The sequence below is a fragment of the Engystomops pustulosus genome, chromosome 6 (assembly GCF_040894005.1).
Source record: "Engystomops pustulosus chromosome 6, aEngPut4.maternal, whole genome shotgun sequence".
Taxonomy (NCBI): Eukaryota; Metazoa; Chordata; class Amphibia; order Anura; family Leptodactylidae; genus Engystomops; species Engystomops pustulosus.
The window spans coordinates 151,940,596-151,965,568 of record NC_092416.1 but is presented as its reverse complement, the minus strand read 5'-3'; the positions used below and the strand labels follow the sequence as shown (position 1 = coordinate 151,965,568).

Sequence of the window (24,973 nt, the reverse complement as noted above, 5' to 3'; positions counted from 1 at the left end):
AATCACGACATATAACAACCAATGGTCGGACATACACAGGATTCTGGATAGAAATTGGAACATTCTGAAAAGTGATGTTAGACTTCTACCGTTCCTCTCTGACAAACCACAAATAACAGCTAGACGAGCCAAAAATCTCAAGGATGAACTCACTAGAAGCCATTTTCAGCGTCCGACTACCGCTCTTGGACGGGGAATACGAGTGCGGGGGTCCTTCCCCTGCAGGGACTGCTCGGTCTGCCCACATGTAACACGGACTACTGAATTCACGGATCCCATCAATTCAGTTGTATGTCGGACAAACGACACAGGAATTGCGGAAAAGATGTCAGCAACACATCTCGACGATTAATATGGCTGCAGTGGATCAACAAAGAGGTAAAACCCTCACCTCGGTGGCGGCGCATTTTTTGCAATTCCACGGTGGACGTGCCCGTGATCTACGGATTACCGGCCTGGAAAAAATCACCCAAAACATCAGGGGAGGAAATATTACCAACCATCTTTTACGCAGTGAATCCAAATGGATCTACACTCTAAATACCGTCGCTCCTTTTGGCTTAAATGAGGAACTACTTTTTACTGGCCATTACAAAAAGTAAATGTCTAAACTTTCGTTCTATCAGTATGTTTTTTCCACCTCATCCGCTTCATTTACATCCATACCTCCTCCCCTCTCTTTTACTCCCCACTCTCCCCGCTTCTCTATGCTCCTTTTTATTTTAATTAGCACTTTGGACTTATTCACATCTATCCTTTCACTCTCCACCTTCCCACTATATTAATTTTTTACAGTGTTCACTTTGCACGTTTTCATTTTATTATATATTTTTTTACAGTGTTCACCTTGGACCCCTTATTGACTTCTCTTGGGTCCCTTACGTGTTTTTTCCTTTCACCTCAGACATTTTCTCTCTTCACTCTCCTTATGCTAATTTTTGTTGGTTTAAAAATTTCTCTAACACTATTTTCATTAAGTCTTAGATATCTCGGATATTCACGTGCGGGAACGTTTCAGTTCTCGATCTCCCTTTTCGGGGGGATGAGGTCTTCAAACAATCTACAAGAACATGCTCAAGCCTGGTTACTACGTTGCTCCACTACTTCTGGGCATTTCCATTACTGCCCGGACTCTATCACTGTTGGTTATGTACATGATCGCAATTTTCCTGTATTGTTCTACCTGCTAATTTCTGTACACAATTCCCTTTACCCGTATGGACACATACATATACCCGATTGTCTGGTTGCGAGTCCGCTTTCCTACTCGTGCTCTATATCCTGGTTGCTCTGTTATATATATACTTTCGTGATCTTGACTTCTACCTTTTTGACTACTATTGTATACAGGTTTTAATTCTCACCCTTGTGATTACCCTCCCCTTGGAGCCCTGATGCGACTCAGTCTGTTTTCGCCGTTGCACGTATGTACTGGCGCCTTCCATACATCAGTTTCTGCGCACTATAGTGACTTGCTTCTCTATTTTTTCGGCTTCATGATATTATTTCACTGTTTTCACTGGTTGGACACCCCATCATTTTATATATTCTTTCTTACCAGGATCATCTACGTTGGTTTTGGCTGGTGTTTTACACTCAGCAATTTGCTGTTTATCACTTTGATATGTTCAATATTTATTTATACACTCTTTACCTGTGTTATATAAGTATATAAGGTTTATCACCTATTTTTCATGATTACTTACCTCACTTCATTGTATTTTTCTCACAACTGTGAGATATACATTTTTTGTGCGTCGTATTTTACATGGATTTTATTTTAGCCATGATCAAGTTCTTATTATTTTTTGATCTTTAATCTTTTTATCTTGTTTTCTACGCCGTTGCTTATTGATGTACTCCTTTTAATGTGGCGCCGCCTGCCTGACATTGCCTTGATCTTACTACTTCGTCCTCTATGTAACCATGGCTCTCCTATTGGTTGTCTTACCTCGTATTGGCTAATTTTGAATGGGGTGTGCTGCGTTTGACACGCATACCCCGCCTACTCAATGAACCGCATCAATCGTCACATACTATGACGCACTTCCGGTCGAAACCGGAAGTGACGTCGCGCACCTCTCGCGTGCTGGCTTCACAGCTGAGTCGCATCAGGTTGCTGCCTGGGGCTATTTAAGGGCATCTTACTCATTACACCTTTATCCCCTGACGAAGCCCGCTAGACGGGCGATACGCGTGGGGTCCTTTACTCTCCCCTGATCTCCACCAATGGTAATGTATCGTGACCACTTGTTTGAGATTGTATCGTTTTACTATTTACCATCTGTATTTGTACTATTAATATTTATTCTTCTGCTTAAACACTTCATTATTGGTTTACAATCTCTATTACCACTATACTTTTTGTACCTGGGGAGTTATTGTGATTCTATACCCTTGTGTTTTAGGGCTTTTAAATGTTTTTATCACTGCTCTTTTTGTAATTAATAAAGAACTTTTTCATCTATACACATCTACTTTCCTTTGTCTTCCTTTCGTCTACTTATCTATTCAGATGTGTTCACCCTAATTCTATTTATTTGCCCCATTCTTTTGATAACTATATATATAATCATGCACATCCTCCATTCTTTAGTGTTGAGTCAGATGACAGGGCCCCCTGACACTGTGGGCCCCATAGTGGCTGCTATGGCTGCTACCACTGTGTTACACCCCTGCAGAAAATGCAGCTGCTATGAAGACCTAGTAAAGAAGGGGCCTAGTCATATTTGGTTGGCAATTAGGTGTCAGTTTTGCTTTGCTAGCAAAAAGTTTGGCAATGAAGTATGTAAAGGGTGTGTTTAATTTTGTTAATCCCTGCGTATATACTTTATTAAAATATGTTAAGGGTGTGGGAATTTACCCCATTTGGAAAAATACCAGAAATCAGCTATTGCCTCTCTGGTCAATCCACACCCTGAGCAAGACCTGTGGAAACACTGTAAAAAAATATTTAAAGGAAAATTTCAGCTCCTAGGGCACATTTAAGTAAACATTGGTGCCATGCTTGAGTACATTTGTGGCCTTAATCCAGAGAACCCCCTTTAATGCCTCTTAAAGGACACCTGTCATCAGGTCTGTGTCACTTGTCCTGTCACCTCTACCTGTTGCAGCAGCTCACAAAGATCCATCCCAGCCTTTATCTAGTTATTTCATACATTAATCATTGTAAAATCATCTATTCTTTATTATGTAAATGAGGCTGGTCACATGGTCAGAGGCAGTGATGTCATCGCTGTTACCCCTCCCCTCTCCTCCCCCTGCTCATGTCTGTGTGTAATGTATAGTAAAGCATGGCTAGTGTGTGTGCTGCATCTGCTGACATGCTGCATCCTCCTAATATACAGGTGAGAGACACAGACATCAGCTACACATGAATCTGACATGTTCTCCTGTAACATGGCTGCCTGGAGCTGCTGTATCTCTCCTATACACACACATGCACGCACAGGCTGCAGGGGGCGTGGCTACAAGCACCAGGAAGCACATCATTATACAGCCTCACATCATTATACAGGCTGTCAGTCATGCACTGGGGGTGTGGCTGTGCCTCCCACTTATGAATAGAGTGGACAGCTTGAATATGCTAATGCTTCATTGGACATTTCACAGGTCATTTGCATACAGCTTTAGGACCTCATTGCTTAGGTTTACAGACATGTAGAGGGACAATGAAGGGATAGAGGCAATGCTTTCTAATGGCAGTTTATGAAAATATATTTAGTTTAGGGGGTTATTTTGCATGACGGGTTCTCTTTAAACTCTCAGCCATCAATCTGGCCAAAAACAATTGGATCCACCTGGATTATTGCAATCATTCCTGCGTTGTATGGGGGCTATTAGGACAATTCTAATAATGATAGATATTATGGGGGAGATTTATCATCAAGTTTCTCAGGTAAAGCTGGTCTAGTTGCCCTTGGAAACCAATCAGAGCTCAGCTTTCATTTTATAACCAACTGTGGGAAAACGAAAGCTGAGCTCTGATTGGTTGACTTAAAAGACTTATGATAAATCTCCCTCAATGACTAGATGTATAAGTAGTATTTTGGGTCATATATCCAGACACAGCAGAGGCCACCCAGGTGGCCTGCATCATGTCCATGTATACACTATTGTTCCTGCAGAACATACATGCCGTCACGTCAATGCAGATAGTCTTACAGTATACAGTTCTCTTACTTAGACATGGAAGCATAGTAGGTATGCTATGTCTAAACATTCAGATGTATTTGCGTTTCATGGAAGTGAAGCTTGATCAATTCTGCATTCGGAATAAACACTGAAATGAAGGTAAGTATTAGATCGCATAATACTAGAATAGATGAGAGATAGACAGCACCATAAAACACCCTAGTACACTTAGAGATTTCTCTCTGTTTTGCATTAGACATATGGTTTAGATAATATGAAGCTATGATGTATATGGCCATTCTGCCTATTATCACACAATGAGTAGCCTAATAGTTCTTATTTTTAGGAGTGACTAACATGGGTAGTGTCATAATACCAAATGGACACGGAAATCAACAACATAAAGTCCCCTTCTTGATATTTTATTACAATTTTATAATTTGACACAGTGACACCCTATTGACATACAGTACCAAGATATAACTTTCACAGTAGTACCATCTAATGCCCAATGTATAACAATAGCTTAAAGGGGTTTTCCGCTGACAGCAAGTTAACCCCTATCCATAGCCATATAGAACTTAGCTCTCTCTGTCAGTGCCATAAAGATGAGTAGAGCAGCCGGCGCATGCACAACTGGCTACTCTGTTCATTGGGGGTACAACTGGGTTATTTCTCATTCCCATTACGGAGACCGATCGATAACTTAGCCCCTATACTGAGGATAGGGGCTAACTTGTTGTCACTGGAGAACCCCTTTAAAGAGCCCACAAAATTCTGCAGATACATTACAAATAATACTACTGTCAGAATTTACTCCTTCTGCACCTTCCCTGCTCCTTGATATTTGCTGGAGAAAGGTTCTGCACTTTAGTTCTCCCACTGAGCACCACATCTGAGACAGGAATGTGTGTGCACAAAGCCTTAAAGGGGTTTTCCCATTTCAGCAAGTAATTGGTTCTGTTTGAATAATGACAAGTTCTATAAAATTCCAATATACTTTCAGTATTAATTCCTCACAGTTTTCTAGATCTCTGCTTTCTGTACTTCTATAGAAAGCTTCTATGTTTGTATCCAATAGACAGAAATCTGACCATGGTCACACAGGTGCACGGCTCGTTATATCACACAGCTCTGATTCCTCTTTATGATATTAACAAGCCGTGCACCTGTGTGACCATGGTCAGATTTCTGTTCACTGGAAGTAATCAATAAAGATTTCCGTAGAATGACAGCAAGCAGAGATCTAGAAAACCATGAGGAATTGATACAGAAAGTATATTGGAAAATTGTATTATTTATCATCATACAGTAACATTAATTTGCCGAAGTGAAAATACCTCTGAATGCCTGAACCACTCGACTTTTGGGGAGACAATTGGTCAATACATTTATGGTTTCCTGGGCATGACACCCATTGCCTGTTATGAATTGTCTTTCTGGCTTCTTGATGATATTCTGAGTTTCTGGTATGTTTTCTTTGATCCTGATCTTTTACCTGAACCTTAACAATTTTTCTGCCTTACGATTTTGTACCTCATCACCATCTTGGTTTTACCCTGGTTAATCTGTCACAGTGTTGTTGCCTGCAGATTAATGCAGGGCTGGCAAGTGGACAGGGACAAAGATTATGAGAATCTGTGGGTTAACACTTTTCTGGTCTTGACAACTACCATACAAATGAGGACAGATTTACCCATGACAATTGTCTGTAAACCTGGGAGTTTTCACACGGGGGAAGAATGCAGCCAATCGTCTTGAACAAGTTGTGAAAAAAACAGCCAGTTCCGGGAACTGGAGATAACAGTGCAAATACAATGTAAACTTATGGCAATGCAAGGAGCAATAGACTCCCTGCTCTGCCATTAAGAGTGCAACTGTGCATAAGGGGGCCCCCAAAACCTAACTTACCTTGGGGACCTAGAAATGCAAATTTCACCTCGGCATATAATGTTATATATTATTAGGGGGCATAAAAATGGAGAAGAAAGATGTGCTAAAAACCAGCTAGATGTAAACAGCTTATCTTTATTAACCTATTTCGGACCTGTTGACTTTAGAGGTCAGCGGGCGCCGGTCCGGAGTCTGCAGCAACGTCTTTAGACGACGCTGCAGTATCTGCAGCCAAAGACCCTAAGGAGAAGGGAGATGTGGTTTATTACTGCTTCTTCCTTCTACACTCCTCAGAGCATGGAGCTGAAGTAGCTGCCCCTGGCTCTGTAGACTCTCTGTAGACTCAGCAGTCATGTGAAATGTAGAAAACTTGTTGAAGAAAAAAAAAAAAAAAAAAATGGTGAAAATGTCACCCAACAGTCTTTTATCGGTTGTGTGTGATTTATATATTTTGGATAATTAATAAAGATAAGTTCTTTACATCTAGCTGGCTTTTCATGTGTCTTTCTTTTCCTTTTGTATGCCATTATATTGTACGTGAGTTGGATTTGACTATATGAATTTATACCCTACATTAGCAGTGGCCGCCATTAGTGCATTTCAAATATTACGAGGGGGTCTTAATTTTCTGCTGGATTCTCCATTTTTAGGTGCCTTCTAACAAGCTGACCCCTAAGGCAACTCCACTGTTTTATCACCCTGAGAAACTCATCATGTGAAGAAATGAATGAAATTGAAAATACAACCCATCTTCTGCCACGTGTCAAGCTTGAGAATGACCTTATGAGAATGTAGCTTATCTTTTGGGATTGCTGACAAAATATTGAATACTGGAAAATTTTGTTTTTATGAAATAACACATTACTGTTCCCTCAATTGGGCTTTTGCTGCAGTATCCATCTGCTCTTATATGCTTATATGTGTTTGTAGAGTTACGCATCACCCCATTGTTATCCTTGAACAGTTCCTTTGGCTATTTTATCTCTTTGTAACATGGTTGTTCCAAAAAATACACACTGCTGCGAAAAAAGAGAGCAATGTATCACTAGCCGGAGGTGAAACGAATGGCGGTCTCCAGTCTCCAGATAAATATTGTTAGCAGCAAATGTTCTCCACTATTGATTTCTAAAGAATCTCCAGCTTCTAGATCACAAATGTTTCAACAGGAATGGGCTAGAATATGAAAAAGAAGAATGTGCAAACATATTGGGTAGTCAAAGGGCACATGACTGGGAATAAATGGAGTTCTAGTCTAACTGATGGCAAGGAAATATATCACCTAAACAGATAACGAAAAATATCCATGTTTCTAGTTCAATTTTATTTTATGATTGTAGATTTGAAAAAGAAATCCTGTAGAAGATTATAGATGTGACCATAATGCCTCAGTTGTTCGGTGGCTCAATGGTCAGCACTAAAGCCTTGCAGCGCTGGTGTGCTGGGTTCAAGTCCCATCCAGGTCAACATCTGCAAGGAGTTTGTTTGTTGTCTCCGTGTTTGCGTGGGTTTCCTCCGGATTCCTCCCACACTCCAAAGCATACTGGTAGGTTGATTAGATTGTGAGCTCTGTGGGGACAGGGACTGATCCAGCAAGATCTGTGCAGCGCTGTGTAATCTGTGTGCGCTATATAAATAAAAGAATTATTATTAGTTACATGAGATGACTCACTGGTAGAGACCAAACCCAAGATTCAATTTGCGAGAGCTTCACCAAATTTTTCATAAGATTTCATTCAGGTCTGGATAGAATTGTTTCATACCAATGTTCCTCCACTGTCCTGGAAATTGGTATGTAACTTCCTCTAGTCCTTTTGAACACTGATATTTTCATGAAAAGCTCGTTTGGTAATTCTTTTTTACAAATTGTTTCCTCATCCATCCCCCTACCTAAGCTCTGAAATGAATGACAGCAGTTGCAGGCTGACATTTTTAAATGATTTGTCTGTAGCAAATCAGAAAAAAATTTTGGATTCGATTTGATGCCAGAAAAAATGGCATGTACCGAACATACAAACTGAGGAATAGATCTGCTAATATCTACTCACTGGGGGTCATTTACTAAGGGCCCGATTCGCGTTTTCCCGACGTGTTACCCGAATATTTCCGATTTGCGCCGATTTTTCCTGAATTGCCCCGGGATTTTGGTGCACGCAATCGGATTGTGGCGCATCGGCGCCGGCATGCATGCAATGGAAATCGGGGGCGTGGCTGAATGAAAACCCGACGGATTCGGAAAAACCGCCGCATTTAAAAAAAAAAAAGTGTCACTGGACCCAGCAATGGATCGTGAACTCCGGCTGACCTCGGTGGCCTTAGTGAATCGCTGGAAGACCCGAATCCACCGCAGAGAACGCGCCGCTGGATCATGAATGGACAGGGTAAGTAAATCTGCCCCATTGTGTTGGATATTGTACATCCTCCTTGTACAGAATTTGTCAAAAATTCACATTAATCAACTGAGAATCTAAAAACTCAAAAATGACTGTCTTATCTCACTGCAGTAAACAGGTGCTGTAGAAAATGGACAAACCAAAAGATGTGCCAAATTTTTTTCAAACAGGTCATAAATTTGGCACAGGTTTAAGCAATAAAAACTGCCTTTAACAGTTAAATAGGTGTAAATTCCCCCTCACTGACTTTAACGGTCATGCTGTCTGGCCAGGTACAAAGGCTTTTAGGGCAAGAAGTTGTCACAACTAGTATTGACTGGACCTGAACCACAAAGTTCATTGGAAGTTCAGCAAAATGTCTTGACTACAATTATAAAATATACCTGTTCCGTTACAAATTCAACTTAAAATTCAATACAAACTTACATCCGACTTACATACAAATTCAAACAAACCTAAAGAACCTATTTTGTACATTAGCCGGTGACTGTCTGCACTTCCCGAAATAATAATATCCATAAAGAAAATAAAAGTCACAATTATATATGTTTATGTCATGTCAATCCATACAAAAATAATTTATACAGTACATTATATAGTTTTTCCAGTTGTTGACAGCCAGGGACGGAGTAGACCCAGCTTCACCAAGATACATGTCCTTTGATAACCTAAGTATTAAATGCCCTGGGCTTCTTTAGGCAAAAAAATAGACTATAAAATGTCCCCTGAATGATAATCAACATAAGTAAATAGATAGAAAACAGAGTTATTTGCTTAGGGTTGGTGATATCACTGGTTTAGGAGGGGATTTAATGGAAAGAACTATGATGTCATTTCCCACTTTCTATTGAAGAATCTGCCTTTGCAGTGAAGAAATAATGGGGAAAGGGGTTTTAAATCCCCTGAAGAACCAAAGAAACACAATATACAATAAATGTAAAAAAAACTATATATTTCTAATACTTAGTTTCACAAAGCTCAAAAATTGCAAAGATTAATAGGGTCCCCAAACACATGGCCAGTTCTGGGAAAATGTGGAATGAAGCCGACCTCTCCCAGCATGAAAGTAATTCAGCCTGTTAGCTTCTTATTACTGCCCGATGGAAGCAATTCCATATCTGACCATTGCTCTATTGAGTCTATATTACAGCTATTTGTGCTAATATTTGATCATCTCGCTGTCCTTTTTGGGCCCCAGTACAAAGATTTTTATGTTTTGATGCTCAATGATATTTATAGATGAAGATATCGCTCTACACACAATGCTCGGCAAGACCTGTAGACCTCTTTCTGCAGGGTAGTCCCCCAAGGGATTTTTCTTAGCATCCAATGTATGACATTTACTTCACTGCTGAATGGTAAGTTATATGCCTCCAGAATTGCTTCTGTAATCACCGGTCTATCCTCCGCGGATTGCATTGACATCTTTCTCTGAAGGTCAATTTTATTTCAAAGTAAATCTCAGACACTGGAGATGCGAAACCAGTCATTATTCTTTAATAGGACTTCTATGTGTTAATCTCTGAAATGTCTTTGAACATCAGAAAGCTTGAAGCCTACGTGAGATTCCATTACACAGATTCAGTTTGAAGATGAACATTTCAGGAACAAACCTAGTAGACGTGAACGAGCAACATGTACCATGCAATAGGTCCAAGTACTGAATATTCTTTAGAGGACATCTACCATCAGATTACCTGACGGTAGATTCTTACTATCCACCTCCCCGTTCCGTACCCATGTGATGTAATCTTCTTGTAGTATGTTTTAGAACGGCTGCATTAAGTAGAAAAAAAGCTTCTTAAAACATCATAATGAGCATACCTACACAATATTCTGATAGCTGGTGATGTGACTACTATGGGGCTCATTTACTTAGGGTTCCGCGGCCGCACTTTCGTTGGGTTCCCCGTTTTTTTTTCCATTTTGTGCCGAATTCCGCCGGGATTTTAGCGCATGCGATCAGATTTTGCGCCGGCTTCATGCGACAGAAATCGGGGGGTGTGGCCGTCGGAAAACCCGATGGATTTGGAAAAACCGCAGAATTGAATAAACTAATTGTGTCGCAAAATCAATCACTCACATGCACCGGAAATGGGTTGGTGAACTCCAGCGGACCTTGGCGGACTTCAGCGCAGCAGCGACACCTAGTGAACATCAGGCGCACAACCTTAGTGAATCGCCAGAAGACCCGAATCCTCGCCTGAGTACGCACCGCTGGATCGCGACAGGACCGGGTAAGTAAATGACCCCCTATACGTGATCATAGCATTCCCCATAGGAGTGCAAGTATTGTAGAGAGGGGGCGTGAATAAATTACTTTTAAAAAGCTTTCTTTCTTCTAAATGCGGTAGTTCTAAAACATACATTTTGCGGCGAATTCCGCCGGGATTTTAGCGCATGCGATCAGATTTTGCGCCGGCTTCATGCGACAGAAATCGTGGGGTGTGGCCGTCGGAAAACCCGATGGATTTGGAAAAACCGCAGAATTGAATAAACTAATTGTGTCGCAAAATCAATCACTCACATGCACCGGAAATGGGTTGGTGAACTCCAGCGGACCTTGGCGGACTTCAGCGCAGCAGCGACACCTAGTGAACATCAGGCGCACAACCTTAGTGAATCGCCAGAAGACCCGAATCCTCGCCTGAGTACGCACCGCTGGATCGCGACAGGACCGGGTAAGTAAATGACCCCCTATGCGTGATCATAGCATTCCCCATAGGAGTGCAAGTATTGTAGAGAGGGGGCGTGAATAAATTACTTTTAAAAAGCTTTCTTTCTTCTAAATGCGGTAGTTCTAAAACATACTAAAAGAAGATTGCAGAAGATGGGCACGGACGGGAGATGAGTAGTAAGCATCTACTATTAGGTAATCTGATGACAGATGTCCTTTAATTATATTCTGTAATTACCAAAAGGGTTGGTCCATGGGGAACAAGAAGTTGTTTGGTTTTTGCCTAAACCAAAAATCGAAACTTACTTTATTTTCATTTTCAGTAAGGCTCCGATGTCTCAATACTAGACTCTGTCCATCCCCACCATTTCTGCATTTATTTTGACACACCATCTTTTTGATGTTTCATTGGACAGAACCTGCTTTTTAAAAGCACATTCACAGTATGAAATGGGGTTTGGATTAGCCATTGAGCTGAGCAAATTAGCCAAAGAGGGTAGCCCTCTGGTATGTTGAAATTAACCAAGAAAAGTCAGCCCTGCTTCTATTAGGTTTTTATGACCTATCCTTGAAGATAGTTGCGAGAAAATCAGATCAAAGAGCAGATCAAACATATTTGAAGATTAAATGTGGGGAGGCATCAGCATAGGAGTAGAGGACAGGTTGTGCCTAGTCTTACATGTCATTGTTATTTCTCTATGCCAAATTCCCCAGCACTGGGAAGCCAGTGAAGGGAACAGAAGAGGGGGAGGCAGAGATAAAATGTGGACTGATGGAGGGTAACCCAGAAGTAAAGATGGTGGGTTGTGGAAGGGGGTTACACCCATCTGTGGTGGTTGTTAATATGGAAAATATGAGCTGCTTCAATACACATTAGATTGACGGTCAATATTGAGAAGAATGTGGTCTTCTGGTTTCAATGTGCATGTCCTATTTTAAAGGGGTTGACCACTTTACCTCATGTTTTTTGTAATTAGTTTGTAAGTTTTGGGGGTAGGATATTAGGTAATTTCTAGAGATGAGCGAGCACTAAAATGCTCGGGTACTTGTTATTCGAGACAAACTTTTCCCGATGCTCGAGTGCTCGTCTCGAATAACGAGCCCCATTGAAGTCAATGGGAGACTCGAGCATTTTTCAAGGGGACCAAGGCTCTGCACATGGAAGCTTGGCCAAACACCTGGGAACCTCAGAAAAGGATGGAAACACCACGGAAATGGACAGGAAACAGCAGGGGCAGCATGCATGGATGCCTCTGAGGCTGCTTAATCGCACCATTATGCCAAAATTATTGGCAACAGCATGGCCATGACAGAGTGACCGAATGAGGCTAGATAGCATCTAAAACATGCAATAATTGACCCTGACACTATAGGGGACGGCATGCAGAGGCAGCGGCAGCAGGCTAGAGAGTGTCATGGCGACATACCCTAAATGGACTCAGGTTTCACCAAAGGAGGTGAAATGATTTCCTATGTGAACAAAAGGTTGACGGTATATTTAGTCGATAACACAGCATGGTGGCGACATAGTGACCAAGTTCCATAACGTATCTGGTGAAACACCCGAAAAATGAGCCTGACACAGCTCTTTTGATAAGGGGACGACATGTGGAGGCAGCCATGGAGACGACTTCCATGATTAAGAGCGACAGTATGGGGCATTCATATTGCGCTGCTATGATTGCAACTTCAGGTCTCCAGCATGGCGGCGACAGATGGGCCGAGTTCCACTATGTATCTGGTGAAACACCTGAAAATTCTGCCTGACACAGGTCGTTTGATAAGGGGATGCCAGGCAAGCTTTCGCCAATCCAAGCCCCTGTCTCTAGGCTACTCCCCAAACAGAACTTCTAAGAACCTTTTGTATAAGATCAAGTGTAGTAGCGTTCTTATAAGTTTAGGATACGGCGGGTGAGGGGAATGTAAACAGATGCTCAAGAAGCGCTGAAATAATATCGGTAAATGATAAAAGTTTGCCAGTATATTTTGTGGATTACACAGCAGGGTGGCAACAAAGTTAACAAGTTTGATGTGGAAGCCATGAAAACAACCCAAAATTCTGCCTGACACAGCTCGTTTGATAAGGGGACCATGTATGGAGGCAGTGAACTAGTAGTAGATTAAAGGTGCTGCAGTTAAAACTATGTTAGTTGGATCTTGAGATGGAGTTGGCGCTCCGCTGCCAGGCAAGCTTTCGCCAATCCAAGCCCCTGTCTCTAGGCTACTCCCCAAACAGCACTTCTAAGAACCTTTTGTATAAGATCAAGTGTAGTAGCGTTCTTATAAGTTTAGGATATGGCGGGTGAGGGGAATGTAAACAGATGCTCAAGAAGCGCTGAAATAATATCGGTAAATGATAAAAGTTTGCCAGTATATTTTGTGGATTACACAGCAGGGTGGCGACAAAGTTAACAAGATTGATGTGGAAGCCATGAAAACAACCCAAAATTCTGCCTGACACAGCTCGTTTGATAAGGGGACCATGTATGGAGGCAGTGAACTAGTAGTAGATTAAAGGTGCTGCAGTTAAAACTATGTTAGTTGGATCTTGAGATGGAGTTGGCGCTCCGCTGCCAGACAAGCTTTCGCCAATCCAAGCCCCTGTCTCTAGGCTACTCCCCAAACAGCACTTCTAAGAACCTTTTGTATAAGATCAAGTGTAGTAGCGTTCTTATAAGTTTAGGATATGGTGGGTGAGGGGAATGTAAACAGATGCGCAAGAAGCGCTGAAATAATATCGGTAAATGATAAAAGTTTGCCAGTATATTTTGTGGATTACACAGCAGGGTGGCGACAAAGTTAACAAGTTTGATGTGGAAGCCATGAAAACAACCCAAAATTCTGCCTGACACAGTTCGATTGATAAGGAGACCATGTATGGAGGCAGCTATATGGACGACTTTTGGAGGCAGCTATGGCGATGACGTGTGGAGGTAGCAATGGAGACAACATGTGGAGCCAGCTAAAAAGACGACATGTGGAGGCTGCTATGGAGACAATTTAATTTGGATAGTGCCTGTATGTGGCAGTCCAAAAAAGTTTTCAAACCAGAGGAGCAGGTAGGTGGTCCTCCAGAAAAATTAAATAAATTGAGTGCCTGTATGTGGCAGTCCAAAAAAGTTTTCAAACCAGAGGAGCAGGTAGGTGGTCCTCCAGAAAAATTAAATAGATTGAGTGCCTGTATGTGGAACTCCCAAAAATTGCTTAAAACAGAGTACCGGGTAGGTGGCCCTCCAGAAAAATTAAATACATAGAGTACTATAGCTAGAGCCAGAGCCAAAAAATAGCCAGTTTCCTATGCATTAGTGTACAAAGAGGAGGAGAAGGAGGACAATGAGGAGGAGGAGTGCATACATTATTCAGGTTGAGCTTCTTTCACCTGGTGGAGAATGAAAATCCGGAGAAATCCAGGCTTTATTCATCTTGATAAGCGTCAGCCTGCTGGAAAAGCTGCCTGCTCGCCTACTCTCCCTCGCTACTTGTCCCGCAGAAGTACGCCCTCTGCCGCTAGCGCTGTCAGAAGGGAAATACTGTTTCAGCTTGTGCACCAGGGCCTGCTGGTATTCATGCATTCTCACACTCCTTTCCTCTCCAGGGATGAGAGTGGAAAGATTTTGCTTGTACCGTGGGTCCAGGAGAGTGAATACCCAGTAATCGGTGCTGGAATAAATTCTTTGAACGCGAGGGTCACGGGATAGGCAGCCTAGCATGAAATCTACCATATGCGCCAGAGTCCCAACGCGCAAGAATTCACTCCCCTCACTGGCCTGACTGCCCATTTCCTCCTCCTCCAACTCCTCCAACTCCTCTTCTTCTGCCCATACACGCTGAACAGTGAAGGACTGAACAATGGTCCCCTCTTCTGTCTCGCCAACATTCTCCTCCTCTTCCTCCTCATCCTCCTCCACCTCCTCCGATATGCGCTGAGAAACAGACCTAAGGGTGCTTTGGCTATCAACAAGGGAATCTTCTTCCCCCGTCTCTTGTGACGAGCGCAAAGCTTCCGACTTCATGCTGACCAGAGAGTTTTTCAACAGGCCAAGCAGCGGGATGGTGAGGCTGATGATGGCTCCTCAAAGTTACTCAGCACCTGACAGATATCAGACATCCACGTCCACTCCTCATTGTAGACTTGAGGAAGCTGACTGACCTGACTTCCAGTTCTGGTGGAAGTTGACATCTGGCAGTCTACAATCGCTCTGCGCTGCTGGTAAACTCTGGATAACATGGTTAATGTTGAATTCCACCTCGTGGGCACGTCGCACAACAGTCGGTGAGCGGGCAGTTGGAGGCGGCGCTTCGCTGCCCTGAGAGTGGCAGCATCTGTGCTGGACTTCCTGAAATGCGCACAGATGCGGCGCACCTTCGTGAGCAAATCAGACAGATTGGGGTATGTCTTGAGGAAACGCTGAACTATGAGATTTAACACATGGGCCAGGCATGGCACATGTGTCAGTCTGCCGAGTTGCAGAGCCGCCACCAGGTTACGGCCGTTGTCACACACAACCATGCCTGGCTTCAGGTTCAGCAGTGCCAGCCACAGATCAGTCTGTGCCGTGATGCCCTGTAATAGCTCTTGGGCGGTGTGCCTTTTATCGCCTAGGCTCAGCAGTTTGAGCACCGCCTGCTGCCGCTTAGCGATGGCACTGCTGCTGTGCCTAGAGCTACCGACTGATGGCGCCATGCCCACGGATGGTAATTCGGAGGAGGAGGAGGTGGAGGAGGGGTGGGAGGAGGAGGAGGCATAGTAGGCCTTTGAGACCTGGACCGAGGTAGGCCCCGCAATCCTCGGCGTCGGCAGTATATGAGCAGCCCCAGGGTCAGACTCGGTCCCAGCCTCCACCAAGTTAACCCAATGTGCCGTCAGCGATATATAGTGGCCCTGCCCGGCAGCACTCGTCCACGTGTGCGTGGTCAGGGGGACCTTGTCAGAAACGGCGTTGGTCAGGGCACAGATGATGTTCTCTGACACGTGCTTGTGCAGGGCTGGGACGGCACATCGGGAAAAGTAGTGGCGGCTGGGGACCGAATACCGAGGGGCGGTCGCCGCCATGAGGTTTCGAAAGGCCTCGGTCTCTACCAGCCTATAGGGCAGCATCTCAAGGCTAAGCAACTTGGAGATGTGGACGTTGAGGGCTTGGGCGTGTGGGTGGGTTGCGCTATACTTCCTTTTGCGCTCCAGCGTCTGGGGTATGGAGAGCTGAACGCTGGTGGATGCTGTGGAGGATCGTGGAGGCGAAGATGGGGTTTTCGCACGGGAGGTGTTTGGGCCGTGGTCCTGGGCAGGGGGCTGACTAGCAGATGACACAGGGGAAGGAGCAGTGGTGTGCCCGGCCGGAGGTGAACGGGCTTGGTGCCAATGAGTGGGGTGTTTAGCATTCATATGCCTGCGCATACTGGTGATAGTTAAGCTATTAGTGGTGGAACCCCTGCTGATCCTGGTTTGGCAAAGGTTGCACACCACAGTCCGTCGGTCATCCGGTGTTTCTTTAAAGAACCTCCAGACTTCTGAAAATCTAGCCCTCGCCACGGGAGCTTGACTACGGACAACATTTGGCGCTGATGCACCAGCTCTGGCCCTGCCTCTCTGTCTGGCCCCACCACTGCCTCTTCCAACCTGTTCTGCTATAGGACTCGCCTCCGTCTCAGAAGCACTGTGTTCACCCGGCCTATCAACCCAGCTTGGGTCTGTCACCTCATCATCCTCCGATCCCTTAGTCTGCTCCCCCCTCGGACTTCCTGCCCTGACAACAACTTCACCACTGTCTGACAACGGTGTCTCCTCATCGTCCGACACCTCTTTACACACTTCTTCCACTACGTCAATAATGTCATCATCACCCACAGACTGCGACCGATGGAAAACCTGGGCATCGGAAAATTGCTCAGCAGCAACCGGACAAGTGGTTTGTGACTGTGGGAAGGGTCCAGAAAACAGTTCCTCAGAGTATGCCCGTTCAAATGCCAAATTTTGCTGGGAGGGGGTAGACTGGGGGGAAGGAGGCTGAGGTGGAGGAGCTGGAGGAGTGCTGATTTCGGTGACATGGGTGGACTGCGTGGAAGACTGACTGGTGGACAAATAGCTAGAAGCATTGTCCGCAATCCACGACATCACCTCTTCGCACTGTTCTGGCCTCAACAGTGCTCTACCACGAGTTCCAGTAATTTGAGACATGATGAACCTAGGGAGTGTAGCGGCCTCTGACCCCTGCAGTAGGTGAACGCCCACGTCCACGCCCTCGTCCTCTACCCCTAGCCCTCGGGTTAAACATTTTCCAAATTAAAGTGTAAACTTCAAATTTTTTTTTGTTTGTGTTTTTTTGTGTTTTTTTTTTAAACAAAATGATGCTATCCTATTGCTATGGCTAGTTTCTAACCTACACTGATAGCACACAACTGGATTTTGTGCTGTGCCTGATGACTTTGAGCTATAAAAAGAAATAAAGGTAAAAAAATATAAATCAGCAGACTCTGCCTAATTCTAATCAAACCCCTAATAAATTGTCCCACTTCGGTGTTTAAGGTGGATATGTGTGTCACTAAGAGCTAAACACAACGGTAGCAAGTCTCCCTGCAAATTCCTCACAATATGGTACTAGCTGCACTACTAATGCCAGCAAGCCCAGCCACAAGCAAACAAAAGAAAGGAAAATATAACGCTATTGTAGGCCTAAGTAAGCCGTTGGGGTTCTCCTATGGCTATTTTGTAGCCTACAATGAAAGCACACTGCTTTGCAATATGACTTTGAGCTATAAAAAGAAATAAAGGTAAAAAAAAATAAATCAGCAGACTCTGCCTAATTCTAATCAAACCCCTAATAAATTGTCCCACTTCGGTGTTTGAGGTTGATATGTGTGTCACTAAGAGCTAAACTCAAGTCTCCCTGCAAATTCCTCACAATATGGTACTAGCTGCACTACTAATGCCAGCAAGCCCAGCCACAAGCAAACAAAAAAAAGTAAAATAAAATGTTATTGTAGGCCTAAGAAGGGCTGTTGGGTTCTTGTAGAATCACTCCTGCCTAACACTATTCTAATAGAACAGCCTAACGCTTTCCCTGACCAGCAGCAGCTCTCTCCCTAGCGGCATCCAGACAGAGAATGATCCGAGCAGTGCAGGCAGGGGCTAGTCTATTCCAGGGTCACCTGATCTGGCCAGCCAACCACTGCTATCGACGTGTAAGGGTACCACGTCATGCTGGGTGGAGTGCAGAGTCTCCTGGCTTGTGATTGGCTCTGTTTCTGGCCGCCAAAAAGCAAAACGGCGGGAGATGCCATTTTCTCGAGCGGGCAAAGTATTCGTCCTAGCAACGAGCAGTTTCGAGTACGCTAATGCTCGAGCGAGCATCAAGCTCGGACGAGTATGTTCGCTCATCTCTAGTAATTTCTCAATATACATCTATTAAAAGTTCTGAGGCTTGCAGAATATTGTAATAAGGACCTGTCAGGGCGATTGTTCATGGTCACATGACCCTCCATCTGTAGCCATTTTATGGTGAGGGATGTTTGGCTGATGAGGTAAAAGACAGGAGGCTTCACTTTACATATCAAGAAAGCAGAGCAGAAATTTTAATAGAGGCATATTTGGAAATTATACACACACATATAACAAAAAACATGATGTAAAGTGGCCAAACCCTTTAAGTTGTTCTGTCTACTTTTATATAATGGATCAATTCTGTTCCCTGGCTAACCCAGTGATAAAAATTGCTGGTGACTCTAGTAATAAATTTAAACCCTGAGGACTTCAGAAATGTTTAATAAATACTCAAGTGAAGAACAAAGACTATGGTTGTAGGTTTGGGAAGTTGGTATGGATTGACATTTTACCAGGTCGGCCTACAGTTAAATCCATGATCCAAATTCCTTCTTTGATGCTTCTCATGCGATCAGATTTCACCTTTGAAGATCAGAGTTTCTTAGATTATTATATGACCACAGTTTGGACATACATCAGAGACTCAGGACACATTTTAAGGATTTGGAAATGTGTCAACTCTTGTAAAATAAGCTTTTATTCCTGGTCTTGCCACCTTAATGTTTAAACCTAAAACCCATTTACAGAAAAACAAAGCTATCATCTTACAGTAGTCCATTTACCGTTCTTAGTGTCTTTCAGCCCAGGTGGGTGGTTAAATACTTACATTTGGTTCTTCTCTTCATTTGTTGTAGAAATAACTGCCTGTATTGATGAAGTCCATGGTTTACCTATGAAGGACACCAAGATGGTTCAATGTGGCTACCAAAGCACCAGATAATCCTCTAGTCTACCAGGCTCCACCTAAATATGGAACCCTCAACAATGAAAAATCAAATCTGCATCTGGTCTCAGGTGTGGGGGTCTAACTCGAGGGGGTGCAATTGCAACCATGGCGAAGTGCCTTAGGAAATTTACTTTTCCCATTTGAAGAAGCCTGTACTCTAAACTCTTAAATTCGATTTTGGGTCCTGGAAAAGATTTTGCGTTAGGGTCCAGCAGCTTTAAGGTACTTTTGGGTTAATTAAAAAATGTTCAACTATTATTGAAGATATGTCTTATACCCAAAAAATACCACCTTATTTTGCCTGCTTTGGATGTATATTTTAATAGGACTCCCAACTTGTACCTCTGAAGGGTAACTGCAGCACACCTCACTGTAAAAATGGGGGTTACACTAGTGAAGGGTCAGACTCACTTCCATAAGAAATTATCGATTGCTTCTGTCCAAGGAAGACATAGGACGTGGTGGGTTGGATACTTTCTGATGTGGCGCACACTCAGGTTCAGAAGGATACGTCATATAAGGTAAAGTAAAGCATTTATTGGTAATCTCGGGACACAACGCGTTTCAGAGTATCAGGGACTCCTTTCTCCTTTCTCCAGAGGGACTCCTTTCTCCTTTCTCCGGAGGCGGAGCGCAGCACACACTGGGAGTCTGCCATAGGGAAGCCGCCTGATGTCACCGGGGCACGAACAGAATTTATCACCTTTTATCCTTAAGTCTCATTTCACTTGAGAAAGGAGTCCCTGATACTCCGAAACGCATTGTGTCCCGAGATTACCAATAAATGCTTTACTTTACTTTATATGACGTATCCTTCTGAACCTGAGTGTGCGCCACATCAGAAAGTATCCAACCCACCACGTCTTACCTCTATCCTGACCGTCCTGGCAACCGCGTCTCGATATCCACTATCTGAGGGCAGCACCCCTACCAATACAACTGAGCGATAACTAGTGTTGTGCCTAATCTAGCACAACTACATCTGGTGAGCCTCAGTCCTTTTGATCATTTGTAAACATCACCAGCTATGTTTTACTAAAAAATTACTACTCTATGAGCGCTACCCAGTCTCTCCTTGTTCGCCTTTCTTTCCTCTCACAAGGAAGACATAGAGCATCCGTGAGTCAAGTATTTTATTGTTGTCCAAATACAAAATTACTTTAGGGGGAACTTCATAATGCTCCAGGATCTTGAGTAATACATTTTATGGCCTCTCCTCTTGTCTCGTTACATCATGAGGTCCAGTTCTAGATCATGGACCTCTCGCCCACCTCCTCATAGGGCAATTGTATCAGATGACTCCTCCAGCCACCAATGTGTTGATCTCTGTCTACCCTCTTCCAAATATGGATAGTGCTAATGTATATATTAATAAGTATATTGTAGACCAGTGATGGATGCCATAAAGTGTCATCCGTCCTCAATAATCTTTTACGGTATTCCATGAATTTCTTTTTGTAGTATACAGATGCATACTAGCCACACAAAGACCAAATGTACACCCTTTGACCTTCATCTATGGACACAGGCATATCAGAAGCCCCTGAAGTGAATGGACTAAAAAAAGATACAAAGATGACAGAACAAAAATAAATCATAACAATAAACAGTCAAGAACTGGAAATTGACTACGCAGTAAATACTCACTTATGGTAGCCCTTCTTCAGGTGTCTTGACATCTGCTATCCCATCACACTTCCATCACTGTGGTCTTTTAGTGCTTTCCACAAAAGTTATTCCTAAATAGAAGGTTTATGTACTCAAGTCTGAAACATATTATTCAGGGACCCAATAAAACAAAAGTTGGTTTTATTTCTATTTATACAGAAACCTCAATTCCCCAGAAAGCACAAAGCTGAGTATTTAGAAAATGAAATGACTAATTGAGTCTTTTCCTCTGAACATAATGACCGCCTCAATTACTTTCCTATTTTAATGGTTGAGGAGAGAAAGAGTCAACAGAAATAATATCTTGACAATGTTTACAGTGCGGGCAGAGCCTTCACACCATATGCTCCGATTCCGCCATGGAATGTTCATTTGTTGATTAGAGAATTATAGAATAAATAGATTCTGCTTACTAACCGTGAGCAACAGCTGAAGATAAACATGAGGCGGCCAATGGAAATTCCTTCAAGGAGAAGTCATCAAAGATTGTGCATGTGAGGTGGTACCTTGGTGCACACTGTACCTAGTGTCCATTCATGGAGTTTTAGGACAATTGCCTTTCTGTACTTAGGGAAAATATTTTTTATTACAAACTGGAAACTTTAAGGGTCAACTATGTGAACGGAACCTGTTACATAAAAATGCAGTTCAGTGAGAAAACAATATGTCAAAGTACAGGAAGCTTTCAGAAGATTAATTTGTAGTTTTGGTAAAATATTTGTAGTACAAGTTGTAATTTATGTTTTTTAATATCTGCTCAAACAGGACTTAGTAGTATGTGAGCAAACCTACTCATATGCTCATATGCTGACAACCTTCGTTATAAGTACATACAGGCTGTCCCCTACTTAAGAACACCCGACTTAAAGGCGACACTCTAGTTACAAACGGACCTCTGGATGTTGGTAATTTACTCTACTTTAGCCCTACGCTACAATACAGCTATAACAGTTATCAAAGGTGTCTGCAATAAAGCTTTATTGTCAATCCTGGTTCTTATGACAATCCAAAATTTTTACGATACAAGTGTCACAGAGACCAAAAAATATTTGGAGTTTACAATTATAAAATATACACTTCCGACTTACATGCAAACTCAACTTAAGAACAAACATACAGAACCTATCTTGTATGTAACCCGGGGACTGCCTATATATATATATATATATATATATATATATATATATATATATATATACACTCACCGGCCACTTTATTAGGTACACCATGCTTGTAACGGGTTGGACCCCCTTTTGCCTTCAGAACTGCCTCAATTCTTCATGGTGTAGATTAGAGATGAGCGAGTATACTCGTCCGAGCTTGATGCTCGTTCGAGTATTAAGGTACTCGAAACGGCTCGTTGCTCGGACGAGTATTTCCCCTGCTCGAGATCGAGCATTTAATTAAAAAAACACAGTGAAGAACAATGAAGAATAGAATAAAAACAGTGAACACTGTGAACACAGGATCATTTAAGTGAAAAACACAGTAAAGAACACAGTGAAGAATAGATTACAGATGTTCGGCACATCTGCTTACTTGTCGGAAGATACGCGCGGAACGGTGCGAACAAAATAGTATGTGAAGAACAATATATATGTGTGAAGAACACATTGAAGAACACGGTGAGCAGGACAGAGACACCGGGGAGCAGCACAGAGACACCGGGGAGCAGCACAGAGACATCGGGCAGTGGCACGGAGACATCGGGCAGCGGCACGGAGCGGCACGGAGACATAGGGGCACGGAGACATAGGAGCACGGAGACATAGGGGCACAGAGACATCGGGGCACGGAGACATCGGGGCACGGAGACATCGGGGCACGGAGACATAGGGGCACGGAGACATAGGGGCACAGAGACATCGGGGCACGGAGACATCGGGGCACGGAGACATAGGGGCACGGAGACATAGGGGCACGGAGACATCGGGGCACGGAGACATCGGGGCACGGAGACATCGGGGCACCGAGACATCGGGGCACGGAGACATCGGGGCGCGGTGACATCGGGCAGAGGCACGGAGACATCAGGCAGCGGCACGGAGACATCGGGGCACGGAGACATCGGGGCACGGAGACATCGGGGCACGGAGACATCGGGGCACGGAGACATCGGGGCACGGAGACATAAGGGCACGGAGACATAGGGGCACGGAGACATCGGGGCACGGAGACATAGGGGCACGGAGACATAGGGGCACGGAGACATAGGGGCACGGAGACATCGGGGCACGGTGACATCGGGGCACGGTGACATCGGTGACATCGGGGAGACTTCAGTGGAAGAAGAGCAGCGGATCCCGGGACAGCGTATCTCCCGACAAGTAAGCAGATGTGCAGAACATCTGTAATCTATTCTTCACTGTGTTTTTCACTTAAATGATCCTGTGTTCACTGTTTTTATTCTATTCTTCACTGTTCTTCACATCTGATAACTTGTCGGGAGATAATATACGCGCGGAACAGTGAAGAATAGATTGCAGATGTTTGCATACATCTGCTAACTTATCAGAAGACATTCTTTTTCAATTAATTAACACATTTTATTCCCGAACCATGGTCCCTTTGAAAAATGCTCGAGTCTCCCATTGACTTCAATGGGGCTCGTTATTCGAGACGAGCACTCGAGCATCAGGAAAAGTTTGTCTCGAATAACGAGCACCCGAGCATTTTAGTGCTCGCTCATCTCTAGTGTAGATTCAACAAGGTGCTGGAAGCATTCCTCAGAGATTTTGGTCCATATTGACATGATGGCATCACACAGTTGCCGCAGATTTGTCGGCTGCACATCCATGATGCGAATCTCCCGTTCCACCACATCCCAAAGATGCTCTATTGGATTGAGATCTGGTGACTGTGGAGGCCATTTGAGTACAGTGAACTCATTGTCATGTTCAAGAAACCAGTCTGAGATGATTCCAGCTTTATGACATGGCGCATTATCCTGCTGAAAGTAGCCATCAGATGTTACAGGGTACATTGTGGTCATAAAGGATGGACATGGTCAGCAACAATACTCAGGTAGGCTGTGGCGTTGCAATGATGCTCAATTGGTACCAAGGGGCCCAAAGAGTGCCAAGACCACCACCAGCCTGAACCGTTGATACAAGGCAGGATGGATCCATGCTTTCATGTTGTTGATGCCAAATTCTGACCCTACCATCCGAATGTCGCAGCAGAAATCGAGACTCATCAGACTAGGCAACGTTTTTCCAATCTTCTACTGTCCAATTTCGATGAGCTTGTGCAAATTGTAGCCTCAGTTTCCTGTTCTTAGCTGAAAGGAGTGGCACCTGGTGTGGTCTTCTGCTGATGTAGCCCATCTGCCTCAAAGTTCGACGTACTGTGCATTCAGAGATGCTCTTCTGCCTACCTTGGTTGTAACGGGTGGTGATTTGAGTCACTGTTGCCTTTCTATCAGCTCGAACCAGTCTGCCCATTCTCCTCTGACCTCTGGCATCAACAAGGCATTTCCGCCCACAGAACTGCCGCTCACTGGATGTTTTTTCTTTTTCGGACCATTCTCTGTAAACCCTAGAGATGGTTGTGCGTGAAAATCCCAGTAGATCAGCAGTTTCTGAAATACTCAGACCAGCCCTTCTAGGCACCAACAACCATGCCACGTTCAAAGGCACTCAAATCACCTTTCTTCCCCATACTGATGCTCAGTTTGAACTGCAGGAGATTGTCTTGACCATGTCTACATGCCTAAATGCACTGAGTTGCCGCCATGTGATTGGCTGATTAGAAAATAAGTGTTAACGAGCAGTTGGACAGGTGTGCCTAACAAAGTGGCCGGTGAGTGTATATGTATGTTAATTAGGACCACTCCTTGGACTCCATGACTTATTCTAGACAATTGAATGAAGTTGTCTGATTTGATCAATGTAAGATTAATGTGTAAGGGCACATTTACTTTGTTAGTAGTCTGCAACTGCAGACAA

At 43.7% G+C, this 24,973-nt stretch overlaps 1 long non-coding RNA gene across 1 annotated transcript; it reads right to left on the bottom strand.

Annotated features, from left to right (window-relative positions):
* Nucleotides 1-7,386: 7,386 nt before the first annotated feature.
* Nucleotides 7,387-21,238, bottom strand: LOC140066131 (uncharacterized). Its single transcript, XR_011848124.1, has 3 exons — nt 21,006-21,238; nt 19,239-19,302; nt 7,387-7,651 (listed from the first exon to the last, which is right to left on the bottom strand). It is a non-coding gene; the product is annotated as an uncharacterized lncRNA (long non-coding RNA).
* Between the last annotated feature and the right edge of the window lie 3,735 nt (nt 21,239-24,973).